Source organism: Stegodyphus dumicola, chromosome 3 (genome assembly GCF_044657685.1).
Source record: "Stegodyphus dumicola isolate Sdum_Otavi_A_Nest chromosome 3, ASM4465768v1".
Taxonomy (NCBI): Eukaryota; Metazoa; Arthropoda; class Arachnida; order Araneae; family Eresidae; genus Stegodyphus; species Stegodyphus dumicola.
Window position 1 is genome coordinate 32,635,163 of NC_140770.1, and position 19,599 is coordinate 32,654,761.

General features: G+C 31.9%; 1 pseudogene across 1 annotated transcript in view; it reads right to left on the bottom strand.

Moving 5' to 3' along the window:
* Nucleotides 1-406: 406 nt before the first annotated feature.
* LOC118193752 (uncharacterized) overlaps nucleotides 407-19,599 on the bottom strand; it is a 42,120-nt pseudogene continuing 22,927 nt past the window's right edge. The window contains exons 2-6 of the transcript XR_015040066.1: nucleotides 8,177-8,418; nucleotides 7,692-7,755; nucleotides 5,482-5,967; nucleotides 2,432-3,113; nucleotides 407-911 (exon numbers count right to left, since the gene is read on the bottom strand). The product of XR_015040066.1 is annotated as an uncharacterized LOC118193752 (transcript). The remainder of the gene's footprint in view (nucleotides 912-2,431; nucleotides 3,114-5,481; nucleotides 5,968-7,691; nucleotides 7,756-8,176; nucleotides 8,419-19,599) is intronic.

A 19,599-nucleotide genomic window follows, 5' to 3' on the forward strand; every position in this document is an offset into this window, starting at 1 on the left:
CTACAGAGTTATAAAAAAGCTCTTTAAAATGTTACTTTTTTCTTTTTCTACTTGAACTAGTCATATCATCAATTTCATAAATAATTGCATTTAAAGCTTAATTTTTTTAACAGGCAGATTTTCCTTCTATGTTCATTCATTCATTTGTTTAAAATATAAATATTTATTATACATAATGATTTAAATAATTAAATTTTAAAATATGTTTCCTTCATTAAATGTAGGAAAATTTAAAAGTATGCAATTGAGTTGATTGCATTATGTCTTCAAATCAATAATCAGACCATACGTTAAATAAACTCTAATAATATTTGGAGTAGGAGAAGATTCCTCAAGCATTTAGAAAGTAGAACTGTTAGTGATATATGTTACTTGAATGTTCAGATTTTTACAACAGAGTACTACGTAGTAGTAAAAATGGTTTATTAAATTCATGTACAGTATATACAAACATGTATGCAGATACAATATACAGATGCAAAATGTATAATTAATAAACATCACAAACTATAATCAAATAAAATACAATAAAAATACAAAGAATAAAAATATACATGACTTTATAAAAAAACAGAAAAAAAGGAATATGAAATTGATTAAGAATTGTGAGAAATAGCATTCCTTTGATTTCTCTTTATGTTCAATGCTAAATCTCTCTTCCTTTTCATTCTTTTTTTAATTTCGTGACCTGGTGGATGGCCTGCAGGCATTCTTTTACTTCCTCTTGTTAGGTGTCTTCGACGCGCAAGAGATGTTGGTTGAACTCTGATATTTCCATGAGTTTTTCCAAAAGAAGCATGGCCTCCAGCTGTACTTAAAAATGAGTTCCATCCATTTCTTGTTTTCACAGCCTGGAGACTTTTGGTAAATCTTTTTAAAATCCTTCTTGATGTGCCATAATTCTTATGACACTTCATCAAAGCTTATATTGTTAAAATAAACATTACCCAAGTTGTGGTTACACAAATACATTTCTATATATCAAAACAAATAAAGAATGGAATTTTAAGAAAATGTCAATGTGTAAATATTTCTTACTTCATTACCACTAATTCTTGAAATGTTATCATAAAACTGGAATTATTTATTTTTTCAATAAAACATTAAATTTTACCTCTAATATTTCTTTCATCTCACTTTCCTCTGCTTCATCTGTATCTAGAAACATCGAGTTTTGATTCTAATTAGCCACTTCATTAAATTGTTGTTCAGGCTAAATTTAGAACATGAAATGAATTTTTATAATTTTCAAATAATAAAATTTACAGTAACTTTCAATTGACAGTTTTAACAAATATTCATAGTGTAAAATTACAAATTTTAAATGTTTTCATATTTTATACACTTAATGTAGTTTCTAACCATTTGTATCTAAAATTTAGTAAATGATCCAATATGTCAATAGCAACATAGGTAGGCAAAAGTGTGTGCATGTGGCTATTCAGAGACATGTTCACGAAGCATTAAATAGAGTAGAATACAAGTGGTTCTAGGATAAACCAGACTGTACAGCATAACCAGTTCTGAGAGATAGTGTTACAGAGCAATGAATGAACATGAATTTCTGCTATAAATGGGAAAAAATAGTGATGATCTTTAGACTGTGGAAAACAACATTCCATAGAATCTCCATGAATTCTGGTTTAAATTAACAGTAAGGCTTATTCTCTGTGAAGATGATTTGTACAAAGGATGAATACTAATCACACATGGTAATTAATTCTCTAGAGATTTTCAAAGGTTTTCCTTTCTGCTCTGCTAACAACTTGCACATACAAATCAGGATCAGATCTTCCATTTATCCAGTCGATAATAATGCACACCATGTCTTTGTTATATATGAAATATATTGCCCCCCACATCAAGATATATTAGGTTATTTGAATATGACAAAGAACATTAGGATTATCTACCGAATTGGAGAGGTGCTTTCATGAAGGACTTTCTATGGGAAAACTGACTTGCATTTATGCTACATAAGGGAAAAACCATGTTAAGCAGCCAGCCCATTTGCCTACACTTAAACTACCATAATAGTCAGTGCTCTTAATCACTCAGCTACTGATGGAGCTCCTCCACCTGAAGATAAACATATCAGGATAACCCCCCCCCAAAAAAAAACCCTGCAGTAGCTAAATCATTTAATAAAAATCTTTAAAAATAAGAAAATAATTTGCAATGCAAATTATGTACATATACACAGATTAAAATTTTTACTTCAATATTTATAAGAGTATGGCTATATTACAACCTATTCTAAGTATCTCTAATTATTGGAAATTTTATTAAAAAGTAAGGGCATATTGTTTCTTTATATTCATAGCTAAGAATTGTAATGGAAAGTTACAGAGATCATTACATATATGAAACTGTATTCTTCTACTTACCTTCGAAAATGTTTCAGCATTTCTTGAACATGAGGGTGAAATCACAGTTTTTTTTCAGATTCTTGTAATCTAAGGGGCATAAAAAATGATAAAGGTGGAGCTTTGTCACCAGATGCCAGCACTGCCATCTCATATCGTGCCTCAGCAGTCAATGCGTGGAACATGAGCAGCTATAATTTGGTGATGCAGGAAAACACCTGCTTGGTGTTTGCAGAATTTTCCTAACTCACCCTCAGAACATGAACAAGAGCCAATTACACAATCAACAAAACAAGAGCAGCCACTTGCTTTACTTGGCACTTGAAATTTATGCTCAGAAATCTGAATAATATCATTTGATTTCAAATATTCGGATTTTGCCAATTTTGCATTCAGTTGCAGTCGTGGTTGTTCACATCGATTGTTAGAAAAATTACGTAGCCACCTTTCGTAATATTCCTCTAGAACCACAGCTACAAAGTCAATGCAACAGCATCGTAAGCTTTATTCCGGCCTAGCACATTGTCTTTGAAAAGTCTAACACTTGCTTCAGCGAAGTTGTTAGTCTGATGTCCATGCGTCATTGCATTTCTCCATGCAAAACACCAATCTTCATGCTTTCTCCACTTCATTTCTAGATACTGAAGGTACTTGTCATACTTTGAAGCAATTCTATCATGCTTCACAGCTTCATATAGCAATTCAGCATTTGAAGTTGAAGGCTCAAGTAATATTTTTCTGAATATCCTATGGGAAAAAATAAAAGTTTAAGTGCAAGGAAAAGTCAAATAACCAGAATGAAAAAATCGGAATTTATGTAGAAAAAGAATAATTACTTAACAAAGAAGTTGGTTATATCTACAGACTTACATTTTACAGTCTTTCAAAATTATAACATTTTAGGAGCAATTTTTATAGAAGCATTTATATTAAGTATGTATTGTAAACATCAGCAAACTGGAATTTCTCAAATATGTACTCCTATCAATTATACCATAGCCATTAGAATACTGGAAAGGCTAATACAAAAAGTCCCATATACATTATACCTTTTAACCCTTTGCAGATGAGAAATGAGTTTTGCTACAAAATTTGTGTATAAAGTTACATCTGTGGTATAAAGTCCTAAATCCTGATGTCTAATACCCAAACTTCAGAACATTAGCCCTTTTTAACAAAATCTTAGTAATGCTAATATAATAATAATAATAATAATAAAGAGCAGTTGTGCAGTAAAAGAGATTTTTCTCCCAAGTAGATGAGATTTCTGCATGTCACTTTAATGATGACATAGCAAATGACAGATACTTCAAGGGATCAGCTGTCACAGTTGATCCCGTGAAGAGGCCTAACTGGTTGAAAATCCTTCAGATGGTCTTCAGAGAATCCAAAAAGGGAAAAGGGGGAATACTTTTACTTCTTACAAAATCACTGCAACACGAAAATACAGTCAAATACCGATAATTCGCCAACCTGAAATCCGCGTTGCCTCTCAAAATATAAACATTTAGTTTATAGGTTCCGGAAACTGAAACATGAAGTACGAAATACCAAAGAAAAAATACTTACTGGATAATGATGTCATAATTACCAAATAATAATGAGTTATAATGGAAATCCGAAATTATTAACATCATGATAAGGGATTTTCCCCTGCAATCTGCATCGAGGTAAAAAAGTAGACGATTAACTCAACTCTTTTTTCAAGTTCACGCTTCACGTTGTTGTACTTTCTGAACTTTGTTATTTCCCGAGATTGTTTAGTGATGTTCTTTTTTTTATCCAGATATTTTGTGGATAAATTAAGAATATTTTAAATTTCAGTGCTTTTTAATATACTGACAGATAAGAAACGCATTCGTGATTTTACTGCTTGCAACATTGAAAAACGTAAACACGTTGCATTGACGGTAATGAAAAAAAAAAGGAAATTCTGCTAAAGTTGGAGGCAGGTGATACTGCTCGGTTTATAGCAGAATCGTATGGAATTGCCACATGGACTGTGTATGATATATGGAACAATAGACAAAAGCTGTTGAAATTTGACAGTAACAGTGATTCTAATACCGGAAATCTTTACACAAGGTGAAATCGGCAAATCTCGATGCTGTCTTGTATGAGTGGTTCCGGCAGTGGTGGAGTGATGGGGTACCTATTTCAGGACTACTCCTGAGAGAAAAGGGGATGCAGATTCATGCTGATTTAAAAATAGAAGAGCCTAATGTAAATGAACAATATAATATAATCAGATTATATATGTAATAATAATTTAATGCATATCATTAATTATTGTATTAATGTATATAATAATTTAATTAAATGTATCTAATACGCCTTACTTATTTTGCACTTTTAGTCTGAATATTATCTTTTCTGTCCTGAAGTCCGCAAAATCCTAAAATCCGCACAACCTCGGGTCTCGGGCATTGCAGATTTCTGGACTTCCACTGTATTATCTGTTTGAATGCAGGAGTAAGGCTGAGAGGAAAGGAGGGCATGGCTTTCTGGAGAAAGGGCTGGGCACATGATCTCGACAAGCAACCAGAATCTTTGGATTACACAAATAACTTCTTTTTATTAGCCACTACAGATTCACATGTAGGCAGTACTATCTCTTTATGTTTGACAATCTCTTTGAACCATGTGTTGTGTTTGAACTTTTTAGACAAACCTTACATATGGATAGTGGACCAAGTATACATGTCAGCAACTGTAGTTGGTTTAAAGCCATACGCATTTTGCATTTCTTATAACATGAAATTTTTTCTCTTTGGATTTATTATTCACGAGTAATATATAAAATATGACACTTTCCTTTCATGCGCCTACGCCTTTTTGGCACCCGTGAACGAGAAACCAAACAAGGCGACATCCAATTATAGCAGCATTTGGGGACCAAACTACTTATCTGTGTGTGGGTGCATTTTATTGTGTGTTTACAATCAATAAACTTAATGTAACAAAAAGTACGTAATTTTTCAAAAGTACATTATTTTTTCAATGAGTACAACCCATGCATTGTTTATGCAACAATTATCTTCTGATATTATAGGAAAAGTATTTTAAGATATAGAATCATTTATATTTTTTTAATATATGCTAATATGTTACTTACGTAAAAAGATACTGTCTGTCTTCTTTTGCAATGCTGTTTTCTTTTTGCGTCAACCATTTCCAAACTGCTTGGCACACATGGAATTGGCAAAGTAGCTTCTGAGCATTTGGCCACATTTTAGCGACAGCATTCCTTTCAGCATCACTGTCATCAGTCATTACAACTTTGGGGTAGCTACCATTAAAAGGTATTTTCAGAGACTCAAGCAATAGCCTAAGTCCAATCTCATATTCTTCTTCTTTTTGGCCACCAATTACTAAAACACCCAATGGCACAGCACCAACAGCACATGGTGTTAATATGAAGGTTATAGCATGATTGTCTGCATCACAAGAGGAAGTAGAGTCCATAAAAATAATGTCTTGTGATAAAGGCAAACAATGTGCCCTTTGCATGATTGGTCACTATAACAGAAACAAAGGGATTTTCATTTATTCCAACAATTATGCCACTTTTTTCAGAGGTGTCTTTTTTTTCTTTGATTACCTGAAAGATTATATGCTTTATAATGTTAACAGCTTAATAATTTTAAAAAACAAACATGGTTAGGAAAACATAGTAAGCTGCTTCAAAAACTTAAAATCGTTACAAAACACTGAATTAAAATACATTCACCTATAAAAAGTGCAGAATAACCCACTGCTTGACACGTTTTTAAAAATTGCACAAACTCGGTATCCATGTACACATTGACCTATTTTCACTTAAAAAAAAAATCCCAGAATTGCACAAAAATGGCATTACACACTGTCTTGAATTTAACCATGTACACATCGACCTATTTTCACTTAAAAGGTCAAAGAAAATTGGCAAAAATTCAATTCTTCTTACTCTTGTAAAACGTGCCAAATAAATAAGTGGGAAATTTTTAAAACTGGAAATCCTTTCAAAAAACCCAATAACTTTAGAAACTTAAATCATTTCAAAAACATAGTAAGTTTAAAAAACATAAAATCCTTACAAAACCCTGGAAAATTAATACTTTCACTTCCAAAAAATTTTTAAATATGAAAATCCAGTCCTTACAAAAACAATTTTAAAAACTAAAAATCGTTACAAAACACTGAAAAATAAAAATGTACATAATAAACAAAGTAACAATTTATCTTTTATTATCGTAGACTGCGTTATTAGTTTGGCAGAAATAAGCAATGATGCTAGACAGTCACACTTACCTTAAAAGGGGTAATATACTTTGCTTAGCTGAAGAACGAAAAGTAAAGAATTCTCGAATTATTGTTTAAAATAACTGCACCTCTACCATCTATTATCGTCTACACCAATCAGATGTTCTACATTTTAAAACACATACTGAGCACGCGCGAAAATGCTCTGAATTTCGCGCTCACAAGAAATTTTCGATTCAAAATACATACTGGGCATGCACGAAAATGCTCTGAAATTCGCCTTACAGAGTGGCAAATTCGACTTAGATACCATTTCGCGCATTTATCAATCTCATAAAAAGGGCCAAATAAACAGGCGATTCTGCACTTTAGCGGTAAGCTACAAAAACTATTATTGAAAAAAAATAAATGAAAAGTATTATAAAAACATTGTCTTGTTTGGATTGCTTAAAAAACATAATGAAGGTTATGACATTTTATACGTAATATTTGAAATTAACTTCAATTTGTTAAATTTTATTTCTGTTACCTTCAAAATGAAGAGGTAGTGTTTCTAATTCAGATTTCGAGAAACCTAAAAAGTAATAACTTCACTGATTCAAAAATTGTTTTCAAATTTTACACATTTGCAAGAACCTAGTACGGTCAATAGTGCACGATTGAGGTATCTGTTGAAACTTGTGAACTTGTTTGCAGTTAGCGATTCAAATTTGAAAATGAGTGAACCATCATATGTACAAATCACTGCTAATTATAAATGCAGGTCAAATCTTACTCTCAAGTACTCTGTATGTTTATATCTTTAATACATTATTTTTTTAATTATTTTAAATTAAAATTTTTAATTTTTTGTATTTTCTTAACTAATTTGATTAATAGCACTGTAATGAAATTAAATAATGCTTATAACACCTGTAATGGGAACTATGAAATATTAGCCAGCTGAATACCAGCTTTGTTCATAACAAAACCAAGAATGGCTAGTACATGAACAGTTAGTTCACAACAACCAAAACTGCCATCAATGTTTATAAGTAATTGCTCCACAGTATTATTATCAGTAACTCAAACATCATTACTTACATTTAGCATTCCAATTCCAGAACGAGGACCAAGAATTTTTAACTGCCACTCACTATGCCAATGTCTGGAATTAAAAACATTTTATAAATATTTAAATGGATGATGACAGCACTGAAAAATATAACATAATAACCTGACCACACAAATAAAATATTTTATTATTTTTATATCAATAAAATAATCTGCTGTTCAGTGCTGAATATATTAATTGACATTGGAAAAAGGGCCAAAAAGTGTGAAACCACAGAAAATTCCTTCTCTTTAAAACTATTTTTATTACAATATATTTTTATATTCCCATGAGGCAAAAACTGTAACAATTCAAGAAAGTTCATGTAAATAAATGAAAACAGTTATGATTTTAAATATATTTTCTGCATATTCATACAAATAAGGACAATCAAAATTTTATTTGATCCTAAATTCATACTTTCACAATTTCGTATCCTCAAAAGTTATTTTATAAAATAATGAGAGTTTCATACCTGACAGTTCTATATACAGGATTTTTATGAGCATTTGCAAGGTTATCAGCAGAAAAATCTTCCGCAAGTTCTAATTTTGATTCATGAAACTTCATGGCCTCAGATAAAGAAAGGCCATTTGAAAAATATTGTTCAAAAGTTGACCTGAGTTCACTTCCAAGTTGAAGATGAGATAATGCATCAGCAGTATCAGTTGTATGGCTGTGCTGATTTTTTAACTTTATGACAGCTGGCAGTCCCTCCTATTTACAAAATAATGGTATTAAGAATAACAAAAAAAAGGAAGAGAGAGAAAAAACACATAATTTATAACATATCATAGTTTAGTTTTATGATAAATAAAAAGGGACGTTTCAGTTTTATTACATTTAAATTTTATTACTTGTTTATTTATATATATTACCAATATTACTCTACCAGCTCTAATATATATGTATACAAGTTGTGACAAAGTTATATATATTTGTTTATATATAAACAAAGTTTATTATGTACATACTTTCAACAATTTATCTTTTGCTATCGTAGACTGCGTTGTTAGTTTGGCGGAAATAAGCAATGATGCTTGGCAGTCACAATTTTTATCACATCGTCCTGTTACATGGGTACTTTTCCTGTAGCTAGCATGCTGGCAAACATACTTCTTAGTGTAAAAAATACATAATTTTATGAAAATTAATTTACAGTAACAAATAGCACACGTAAGAACAATCAGAGTACAGTTTGTAATATTAAAGTGCACTGTTACACAATTTTTCATGAAAATTAGGTGTATCAGATTTCAGATATGTATATTGTTAACTTTAATACTATTTTAGGATTATTCAATATCATCATCTAATCTTACATGTTCTACAGCCATTTATCTTTTTAAAATTGATCTTGTTATATATGTCCTTTTATCAACATCTTCTGTTATGCAGCTATTTGAAAATATAAGGAATTAAGTAAATTTAAATCATTAATATTGCATATTAATTAACTGGTTAAATTCATGATTCAGAAGACAAACAGCAAAAATCAGCGTTAATTCATAAAATTTTCACAGGACTAGTTTCAATGGTTTTACCGAACCATCATCTTCAGCTGCAAAACCGCAAATGATTCGGCGTGTTATTGTGTCTTAATTGGTTAAATTCAGTTGGATTCTATTTCATTTATTTACTCATTTTTGCATTAACTTCAAATAAAAAGTTTCACTATATTGAAATAAAAATTGATACAATCACTTATTTAGGGAAAATTTTTAAGGAAGATGATACAAGAACATGTATGTTGCACCAGTTTTATTTATAATACATTTAGTTGCAAGAACTTATAGTTTTCTTTTTTAAGAATTTTGAAAATGATGCGTTCTTTCTGAAAAAAAAATTAAATAGTAAAAAAATTAAAAATTTTCCTAACTTTTTAAAAAGTTTTTAAAATTTTTTACTATGCACAAATTTGGAAACGATGTTAAAAGAATTAATTCACAGAATTTATGCATATGGTATTTTGTTTGTATACATGTATGACAAGAATGGTATTATGACATAATACATGAATTGATGCAATATCCGATGTACAGAAATACAAAAATATATACATACCTGAAAAGTAATCTTGCTGTAGCATTTGGTTTTGAACTCTGTGCTACCCATTGTGTGTTTGTCAATTGGCTAAATTCTGTGACCCATTTTTTGCATTGTTCGTTCGAAGTTATGTTCAATCGAATTACAATTTCCTCCTCAGCTTCACGAATAATGATATTTTGGAAAGACTGCAGTAATAGCAATGACGACATTTCTAACAGAATTATGAACAGAGACGATATTTAGACTCCAAATAAACAAACAACTTAGATTAGAACCAACTTGACCGGTTTTAAAAGCAGCTTACGAAATATCAACCATATACCATATTTATCTTCTTTTAAAACTGCGCCAAATTTTCTTCTGGGCATGTGCAGTATGGGAAATTCGCTTAACACTGTTCAACTCAATGTGTGGTCTGCCATTACGCCTCCAGGCACAGCATCCAAGGGGTGCCAAATTGATGCTACGAAGTTTTTTAATGAAATGTTTTCCATTCTTGGCACACAAAAAGGGGTGCAAATTCTTCAGTTGTCCCCAGGTGCTGGAAACTCTAGCTACAACCCTGCATCAACCTCTCAAAAGGACTTTTGACTCGCTATGTATTGTGAATGTCCCCTTGCTGCACAGACATTGTATGCTTACAAATATTTATGCTTTCTTCAGGATTCAAACCTAGGCCCATAAGCATCGCAATCAGCATTATTAACTCATATACTTGCAGGAGCTTCCTACAACAGACAAGAATAAGAATACGGGACATCAGAAGTGCTTTTCATAACAGTAATTCCTCATAAATATCTTGCCCTTGTTCTGAAAGGTATTTTATAATACTCTTGATTTTGTGACAAAATTTTATTTTATTTATGCTATAAGTTTGTTTAGGTAGTGTGCTGGAGATCCTCTTTCACCACAAACACAGTCGTCTGAGGAAGAGATATTTCTGTCATAGTAACAAGTGGGGAAATGTCCATGTCCAGATATGGATTGACACCTCACAGTAAAGGATGAACAGGAAAGTATACAATTCTAGTCTACTGTTCGCCTTTTTATATTGTTTTAGGTAACAATAGTGGTATATATGATATACATATGCATTTCAGCATTAATCTGTATGTCTTAATGAGATCTGTGCATGATGTAAATTTTAAACCTATTGGCTACTTGATTTATAGTGTTGCAGTCTGGATGGCTAGCAGTATGCCTTAAATTCAGCATTAATTTGACAGCTTACAGATTTAAGTTGATAAATACGAGGGCTATCCAGAAAGTAGATTACGTTTTGGAATAAAAAAATAAACAAAGTATAGGAAACAAATTTTATTATATACAGATGAAAGCCACACTCAAATACTACTTTTCTATATAGTCACCATACAAATTAAGGCATTTATCGTAGCGATGTACGAGCTTGGAAATTCCTTCGTCGAAAAATTCGGCCGCCTGCGCCTTCAACCACTTCGTTACCTCTTCTTGCAGCTGTGCGTCGTCATCAAAATGCTGCATAGCCAGCTACTTCTTCATTGCTGGGAATAGGTGGAAGTCGCTCGGTGCCAGGTCGGGACTGTACGGCGGATGAGGAAACAACTCCCACTTAAAAGATTCAAGAACTTTACGAGTGACATTTGCCGTGTGGGGCCGGGCGTTGTCGTGAATCAACAAGATCTTAGAGCTCAACATTCCTCTGCGCTTGTTTTGAATTGCTCTTCTGAGTTTTTGGAGAGTTTGGCAATACCTTTGAGAGTTTATTGTAGTGCCTCTTTCCAGGAAGTCCACCAAAATTACACCTTTTCTGTCCCAAAAAACAGTCGCCATCATCTTCCTTGCCGACATTGTTTGCATGCATTTCTTGGGTTTTTGGGGAGAACTTGTGTGCCCCCACTGCATTGATTGCAATTTCGTTTCACAGTTCACATGTTTCACCCATGTTTCGTCACCAGTAACGATGCAATCGAGTAAAGAGTCACCATCCTTATGATAAGCGTCCAAAAAGTTCAACGCTGCAGCCATTCACTGATTTTTGTGGTCCTCTGTCAAGATTTTTGGAATCCATCTTGCACAAAACTTGTGGTAACCAAGCTTTTCGCTGATGATTTCGTGCAACAAACTTCGCGAAATTTGTGGAAAACTCAAAGAAAGTTCTGTTATTGTGAAATTTCGATTTTCATGGACTTTAGCATCGACTTTTTCGAGAAGTTCGGCGGTCACTATGCTGGGTCTCCCACTTCGATCTTCGTCGTGAACATTGGTTCGGCCATTTTGAAATCTTATGACCCACTGACGCACTCCACCTTCAGTGATAATGTTGTCCCCATACACTTCACGAAGCTGCCGATAGATTTCTATCGGTTTACAGTTTTTTGCAGTCAGAAACCTTATTACTGAGCGCACCTCGCGGGATTTTCAATTAACGCAGACATTTCAAACCGTCACAGTATCTGAACGGAGCACAGCACGAACCTCTCACTAGCACGGCTAGATGCAGACTGAGCTGCGCAACGCTCTGACCCCAAGATGGCCGCGCTAGCCCCGCCCCTAGCGGACACAGACGGAAACGTAATCTACTTCCTGGATGGCCCTCGTATTTGAAGATAATAAATTGATACAATGGAATCTCATCATACTGCGAATACAATATGTCTTGGATGATGAACAATGTCTCGAGTTACAAACACTGAAGTTGGTAACAAATAATTTTTAAAGTTGTGAAGCTGTATTAAGGTAACCTCTGACAGAGAATTAACACTCAAGGACTTCTAGAAACATTATTTTCCATTGCTTAGCTCTCATTAACAAAGCCTGGCAGCAAGTGACTTACAGGACAATTATGGCCAGAATGTACTGCAAGAAGAGGATTTGCAGACTTTGGGGATTTTTTTTTTTTTTTTTTTTTCTAGGCAAAACTATGGGTTTAGAAGTTGACAGTGAAGACATCGAGGAATTATCAGAGGACCTCAAAAATGAGTTCATCAAGAAAGAACTAAAACTCCTTGAGAGGCAGCAACAAAAAAAGAAGAACAGAGAGATGAACCTTTTTTGATCTGCAAAATGGGATAATGTGCAATATTTTTATAATATCATTTTGATACTGGAATAGCAAAGTATTTTCAAAGACAATGTGATGTATCTCTTTAAACACATTAAAAAGTATAGAAAACAACAAATCATAATGAACAAAGCTTGAGTAAAACAGATGCCAAGTGAATCTTCAGCAGAGTCTGTTGGTGCTAACAGACAAAGAAATGATAAAAAAAGGCTCCAGAAAGACAGTTACCTTATGTTTTTATGGAAGGTGATTTCTCAGTCAAACAATGGTACTCTTTCTTATAATTTTCTATTCATACCATTCATTCTGTTTTGTATGGGTATGTTAGAATTAATTTAAACTATCACCTGTTTAATATTTTGTTTACCTTAATTCGTCTTAGATTTAAAGATTTCCATTATTTTTATATTAAAGACTTATTCATTCCTATAAAGAAAGTAGTTTTGGAAATTAAATTTGTTGACCAATGTCTCATTGTATTTTACTTAAAAACACTCTTTAATTTATCTGTGATACATTATTTTTTTCAATTTCATGAAAGTGTGTGTGTGTGTGATTATGGCAAAGCCTCGAGGGCTATCTGCCTAAGAGGAGGGATGCCTTCGTGGAGGACTTTCTAAGGGAAACTGGCTCATATACACGTTACACATGGGGAAAACCATGAAAATGCCCATGCAGCCAGCCCGTTCGCGGGATTCGAACCTCGGACCGAACTACCAGTGTTCAGCGACTTTACCGCTCGGCCGCTGGTGGGCCCAATTTCATGAAAGAAAAAAATAACGGAACTTAACAGGCCAAATAACAATAAAGATATATATTTTAAATAAATTTTTTAAAAAAGAACAACATATTTTTAAAATCAGTTTTTATATGAATTTATAGCTCGGGTGAGTGCTAATGTTACAATAACCGATTATGTGTAGTACAACAGAATTCATATCATACCATAAGCAAATAACTGCTTTCTATTTATTATTCTGTATGTCAAATAGTAATTGCAGGTATGTCATTTATCAGTCAGTACAGTAAAACGGAGAAGCAACATTGTGAATGATATCAAATTTGCTAACAACATGCACCATTTATTCCCAGTCATCTAGCTATCCAATAATATGTCATGTTTTGTTATTTCTAACCCTTTTTTAGATATGCAGTAAGGTTTGCAAGACATTCACAATCACCAATTGATTCCATCACACTCAGATTTCATGTTCAACAGTAACAGCCTGCATGCATCAGATATATTAAATCATTAAGCAGCATTATTATTTGGCTCATACATGTGGAATAAAAAAAAATTGCTCATGCACCATGTGTTTCCTTGCATTGTGTAGTCTGAATTACAACTGTGAAGATTTTGCTCACTGGTGTATAAAGGATGTGGAATGACATATTAATAAAATTGTACCATATGCAAACAGTAATTTATAATTTTTTTAGGTCAAATCATACTTACAGGACTACCATTTATCTGTCAATATTTTAATGTCATTTTTATAAAATATTGCTCTTACACATTCTTCCCATCAGTGTTATTAGCTCATCACGATATATATCTAGGAATATTGGTGATAACAGCTTTGGGATACTTTCCTTTAGTTCTTGTATTATAACACATCACCTCTGAAAAACTTCTTGCTTGAGAATCCTCCATTTGAAAAAATTAACATGTATTATATATGATTACTGTAACAACAAAAAGATGTAATCATGGCAAGAAATTATCTCTGTTGGACTATTTGTCACAAAATATGCATAAATATTTTGGCTTTATGAAACCATAAAAGATCTATATCCACGTCTAGTATTTTGTAACTGAGGAAGGAAAACATCTCGCAGCAATCTTTGGTAATATTCACTGGTGGTAATTAAAGCTATATTCTATAACCAGTTGCAATGGGACCTTCATTAAACATTTCAAAGACTGGCTGATGAATGGCATTTTTGTAATTACCATTTGATGCAAAGAAAAATAAAAAATTTTTTTTTGTTTGAAGTGTGATTTTATTAATATACTTTGAATGTTTCAATCTCTTTTACAAACTTATTAAAAATAGTTATGCCATAAGCTTCATCAACATCACATTAAATGCATATTCAATCCATTGGTATGACTGAAACTGAACATTATTTAAAAAACTTAGTTATAAAATATCAGCTGAAGATCCATAGTTTATATTCACAAACCTTAAACACCAATGTATTTACAAAATTTTATTCTTGATTTTTAATTCATATATCAAATCATTCAATTTGAATGAATTCAATCGAAATGATAACCATTTCAATTTAACAAAGTAAGGATACACATCTCAAAGCATATTTTGAAGTCTTAACTTATTCCTTAATTTGTATTCACCAGACTGAATTCTATAAATACAGTTTCAATTCTTTTGGGTGGTGCCTTAGCTATAGATACTTTTCAATGACAATTCTTACTCTTTCACTCCTGTTAACTCTTTTAAGCTACTATTATTATATAATCATTGCTTATATAACTGTTTTTTTTTTTTTTTTTTTTTTTTTTTTCAGATAATAAACCATCAAACAGAAGTGATCAAGATTTTGTGAAAGCTCTGAAGTTTTTTATTTCATCATAGCCAATAAAAAATATTCTAATTTTTAGTATACAGATTTTTAATTAAAATTTAAAAACATTAAATTTTTTAAATCATTTATACTTGCTACTATATGAATAATGGATTTAATGATTATTTTTGGTATTTGTATCCTATTTGTCAGCAAGTTTGATATTCGAAAAATAATTTAAGCTAATTAAGCTAGAAAATTTGTTAATTTGCATAAGCATGTGCATTATAAAATTAAAAGGTCTTACTTTTACAAAACCTAAAATATATTCTACTTTTTTGCAATAATTCAGAATTTCATTTAATATAAGCATTTATTCTACATAAAACATTTTATACAATTTTATGGAATTTCAGTTTATCTTTTTAGAAATGTTGCCACTATATCATAAAGTTGATTAACTTTGATTCCCTGTTCATGTTTTATATTTTTCATACTTTCTTTGGCTTCTGTGGGAAAGCAGCCAAATACATACCTAGAGCCAGCGATAGCACCATCTAGAGACTGTGCATGTGTAAGAAGATTATTAAACACCTACATACTACAGTAGTACTCCCAAAATGCATGGAAGATGCATAACAGAAAAGTATCACATTTTTTTAAAAATAAATAATTTATAAAGTATATTTTCAAATGTCAAACAGAAAATTAAATTTTTTAATATCTTCATTTATGTGATATTTGCTTCCATATAAGTTGTTGCTAAATCTCTAAACATTATAAATACATTATATTATAAAATATTAAATTTTTCTTGGTATATATTAATCAATGCAAAAGTATAGAAAATCTATGTGTATCTAATAATACAGGATTACAGAAGATCAAATATCTAATGACAGTTCATTTCACATCATGCTGGATAACAGTTTTTGCATGTTTAACATACTTCATTTCAGTGTCAATTACACTTAACCCTGACATATCCACCTCATCCAATAAGCACTCTAATTCATTCAAGCAGTTAGATGCTTTACTTAATTCTGGAGGTTCTTTACTTAAATGAGTTTTTAATCGTCTACAGAGACGAACAATCCTTATTATTCTCCTTAGCAGATCACAGACTAGATGAAGACGTTGTAACTTTCTTGTTAAACTGGCAATCTCTTCATACGGCTCAAAAACTTTACTTTTAAGTTTGTCCGCTGAACTCAAAATCGAAGAAATTTTTTCATGAACAAGCACTAAAACTCCTTCTAATGTTTCAATTTCTGTTGCCTGATATAATAAATCTTCGTAATGGGTAGAAACTTGGTGATGAAGGGCTTTATCTAATAACGAAATCCCTGCACCAAGCTTTGCAAGTTGCTCAGATACAGCGGCACTTTGAACGGCAGAAGATGTAACAGCTTTCACATCAAAATCATCTTCTAAGAATTTCTTATACAGTTCATCAACTTCAAATTCCTCCAAACCACTAACTTTACTCAACATGTCTTTTTAATTTCAGTTACCGAGCGCAGGCAAATGAAAACGTAAGAATAACATATTTTGCACCTATCACGTCATTTAGCCAAAGAACTTGATTTTACGCTTTGCATTAGAGGCAGGAACAGAATTTTGTTTCTGGAAAATAAAATTAAAGAATATTTCGAAAGAAAATGTGACAGGACCAGAAAGTTAAGCTAATAATTTAATTTTTGAAATATAGAATAAAATGTTAAAGACTTTAATTGAAGCTATTCTTATATAGTAAGCCAACAAAAAATTTATGTACACACAGTATTTCTCTCTCTCTCTCTCTTTTTTTTTTTTTTTTTTTTTTTTTTAGTCCAAAGGGATTTGAATCCCGAAGGACTATTAGTTTCGTTTTGGCATTTTGCGTCGGACTCATAAATTTCGGTTCACTTTTCAAACTGTTGCCACAAAATGTTAGAGTCCTGCATTATATTTGAAGAAATTAAATAATGAAAAATCCGCATAAATGTATGTATATTTCTCGTATTGTGATAAAACAACGGTACATAGAGTCATCGAATTTTGAATAACGTAATCCTCCAACGAATATGAGCATGTGGAAGACCAAATTTGAAATTTGTTTTATGATCGATTTCCTATTTTTTAAAACTTTGACGAATTTTTGATTAACAAACTCAAGGATTTCAAAGCGAGCAATGGCAACGTTGTGCAGAAAAAACATTTTTATCTCCAGTGCGTGAGTCTCTGTATCGGAAATTCTAAAGATATGCTCGTTTTAAAACTATTTTGCGATATTGCTGTTGCACTGGATCTTATGGTTTAAGTGCGAGGAGCATGATATTTAATAAAGAAAGGTAACACACAAAATGTTAAAAAACGCCCCTTTGGACGTAATTTAAAATCTGAAACATTTCAGTTTTTTTTTTTTTTTTTTTTTTTAACGATACAGAAATTTTGTTACTCAGTTAATAGTCGTGCCAACTAACAATGAAAAAAACTATAAGTTGGAAAAATGTTAATAATTTTATTTGCAAGTGGCAGCAGTTTTTATTCTCATGTTTAAGAAAACGATAGTTTTGCTTTTGATACGAACGACAGTAATGTAAGTATTTCTTTTTTTTTTTTACGAAACCAATAATGTAAGTATTTCTTTTAATTCTCCTTCCTTCATAGAAATGAATATAAAGTGAATTTATTTAAAGAAGAGTAGTAGTTTTCATGGCTAAAGTGCAGAATCGCCCACTTATTTGAGTGGCGTTTGTTTGGCGCTTTTTACAAGAATATGAAGAATTGGATTTTTTTGTCAATTTTCTTTGACTTTTTAAGTGAAAATAGGTCGATGTATGGATACCGAATATGTGCAATTCTTAAAAACGTGCCAAGCAGTGGGCGATTCTGCACTTTCCTTGTTTTTATTATACACGTAGGCTTCTCATTAATTGACATGTTCGCATTTAAAACACATAATAACATCTATATTCAATTATGTATTGTACAGAATGTTTTGTGTTTCAACAACTAGATCAAATATGTAGCTTTATTAGGACATTAATATGAATTCGCTTACATAATTGGGAAATAAATAGTCCTCATTTAAAATTTGTTACTGGTGTTTCATATATAGTCGGCATTTTAATGCAAATATTTTTATGTTTAAATTCTGTATTCTAATGTTTGAATATCAAGTGATATTGTTTGCATGAACAATTGCATTTATAATAAAATTAACGCTTTCCTTAAATTATTGTAAATGTCAGAATAAAACTGGTAGATATGACAATAGTAGAGGAGATAATAAACATTATATGCTGGAAAAAGATAAAAATGTTATTTTTGATCTTATTTATCCTAGCCAATAAGTTCTTTCTAGTGCGTCCTGTACACGTATTACAAAGTCATTTAATGTTTATTTATTTGCAGAGTATAATAATCATATAAATGTTTACCCATGTAAATATTGCATTTCTTTATATTGATAGAGTAGAACCAGATGCGTATATTTCTATCTAAACGAATTTGTCTGTAAATTGATTCTTTAATAAATACATGAGCTTAACCAATACCGACTTATCAAAATTAGAATCGATAATGACTTTACTCACCGTGGTTTTAGAAGTGCGGATTGTACGGAAAGAGGGTAGCACATCCTACCCGAACTGTCTGATATTTTTCAACCTGTCCGTTCTTGTATGTGACCTTGCATTGTCCTGCAAAGGAATGATACCTCCAGACATCATCCCAAGTTCATCGTCATTAATATTCTCAAACGTTCCTGCGTTTCATAGCAGCAAATTCGGTACGGTGCTTTTTGGCAAGCTGATAATGAGTATGGGTTTGTGACGATCAAAGAAAAGGGTCAATAAAACTTATCAGCACAAGGAACAGGACGTAATTTCATGGATGGTGGTAATGCAGAATGTTTTCATTTTTGACATATGAGGGTAAAAGTGGTAGCACCCGATTCGTCTTCTGCAATGACTTGATTCAAGAATGCATCACTCTTCTGCCACAAGGAAAATATATTCTGAAAACACATGTCAATGCTTATGTTCGTTTTCGCTTCCGATGAATATTTTGGAATCCATACGGGAAATCACTTTTTGATATCCCATTTTTTTCTATGCATTGTAATGAACAGACACGCCCCGTTGACTCACTAATGAGTTGTGCATTTGTCGACGAGCTTGTAATATAGTATTACCCAGCTTTATACATGCTTCTTCATCTGTAGCTAAATTCAATAATGCAAACGGTCTTTACCATAAAAAAGATGAATTATCCAACCTCATTATTAAAAT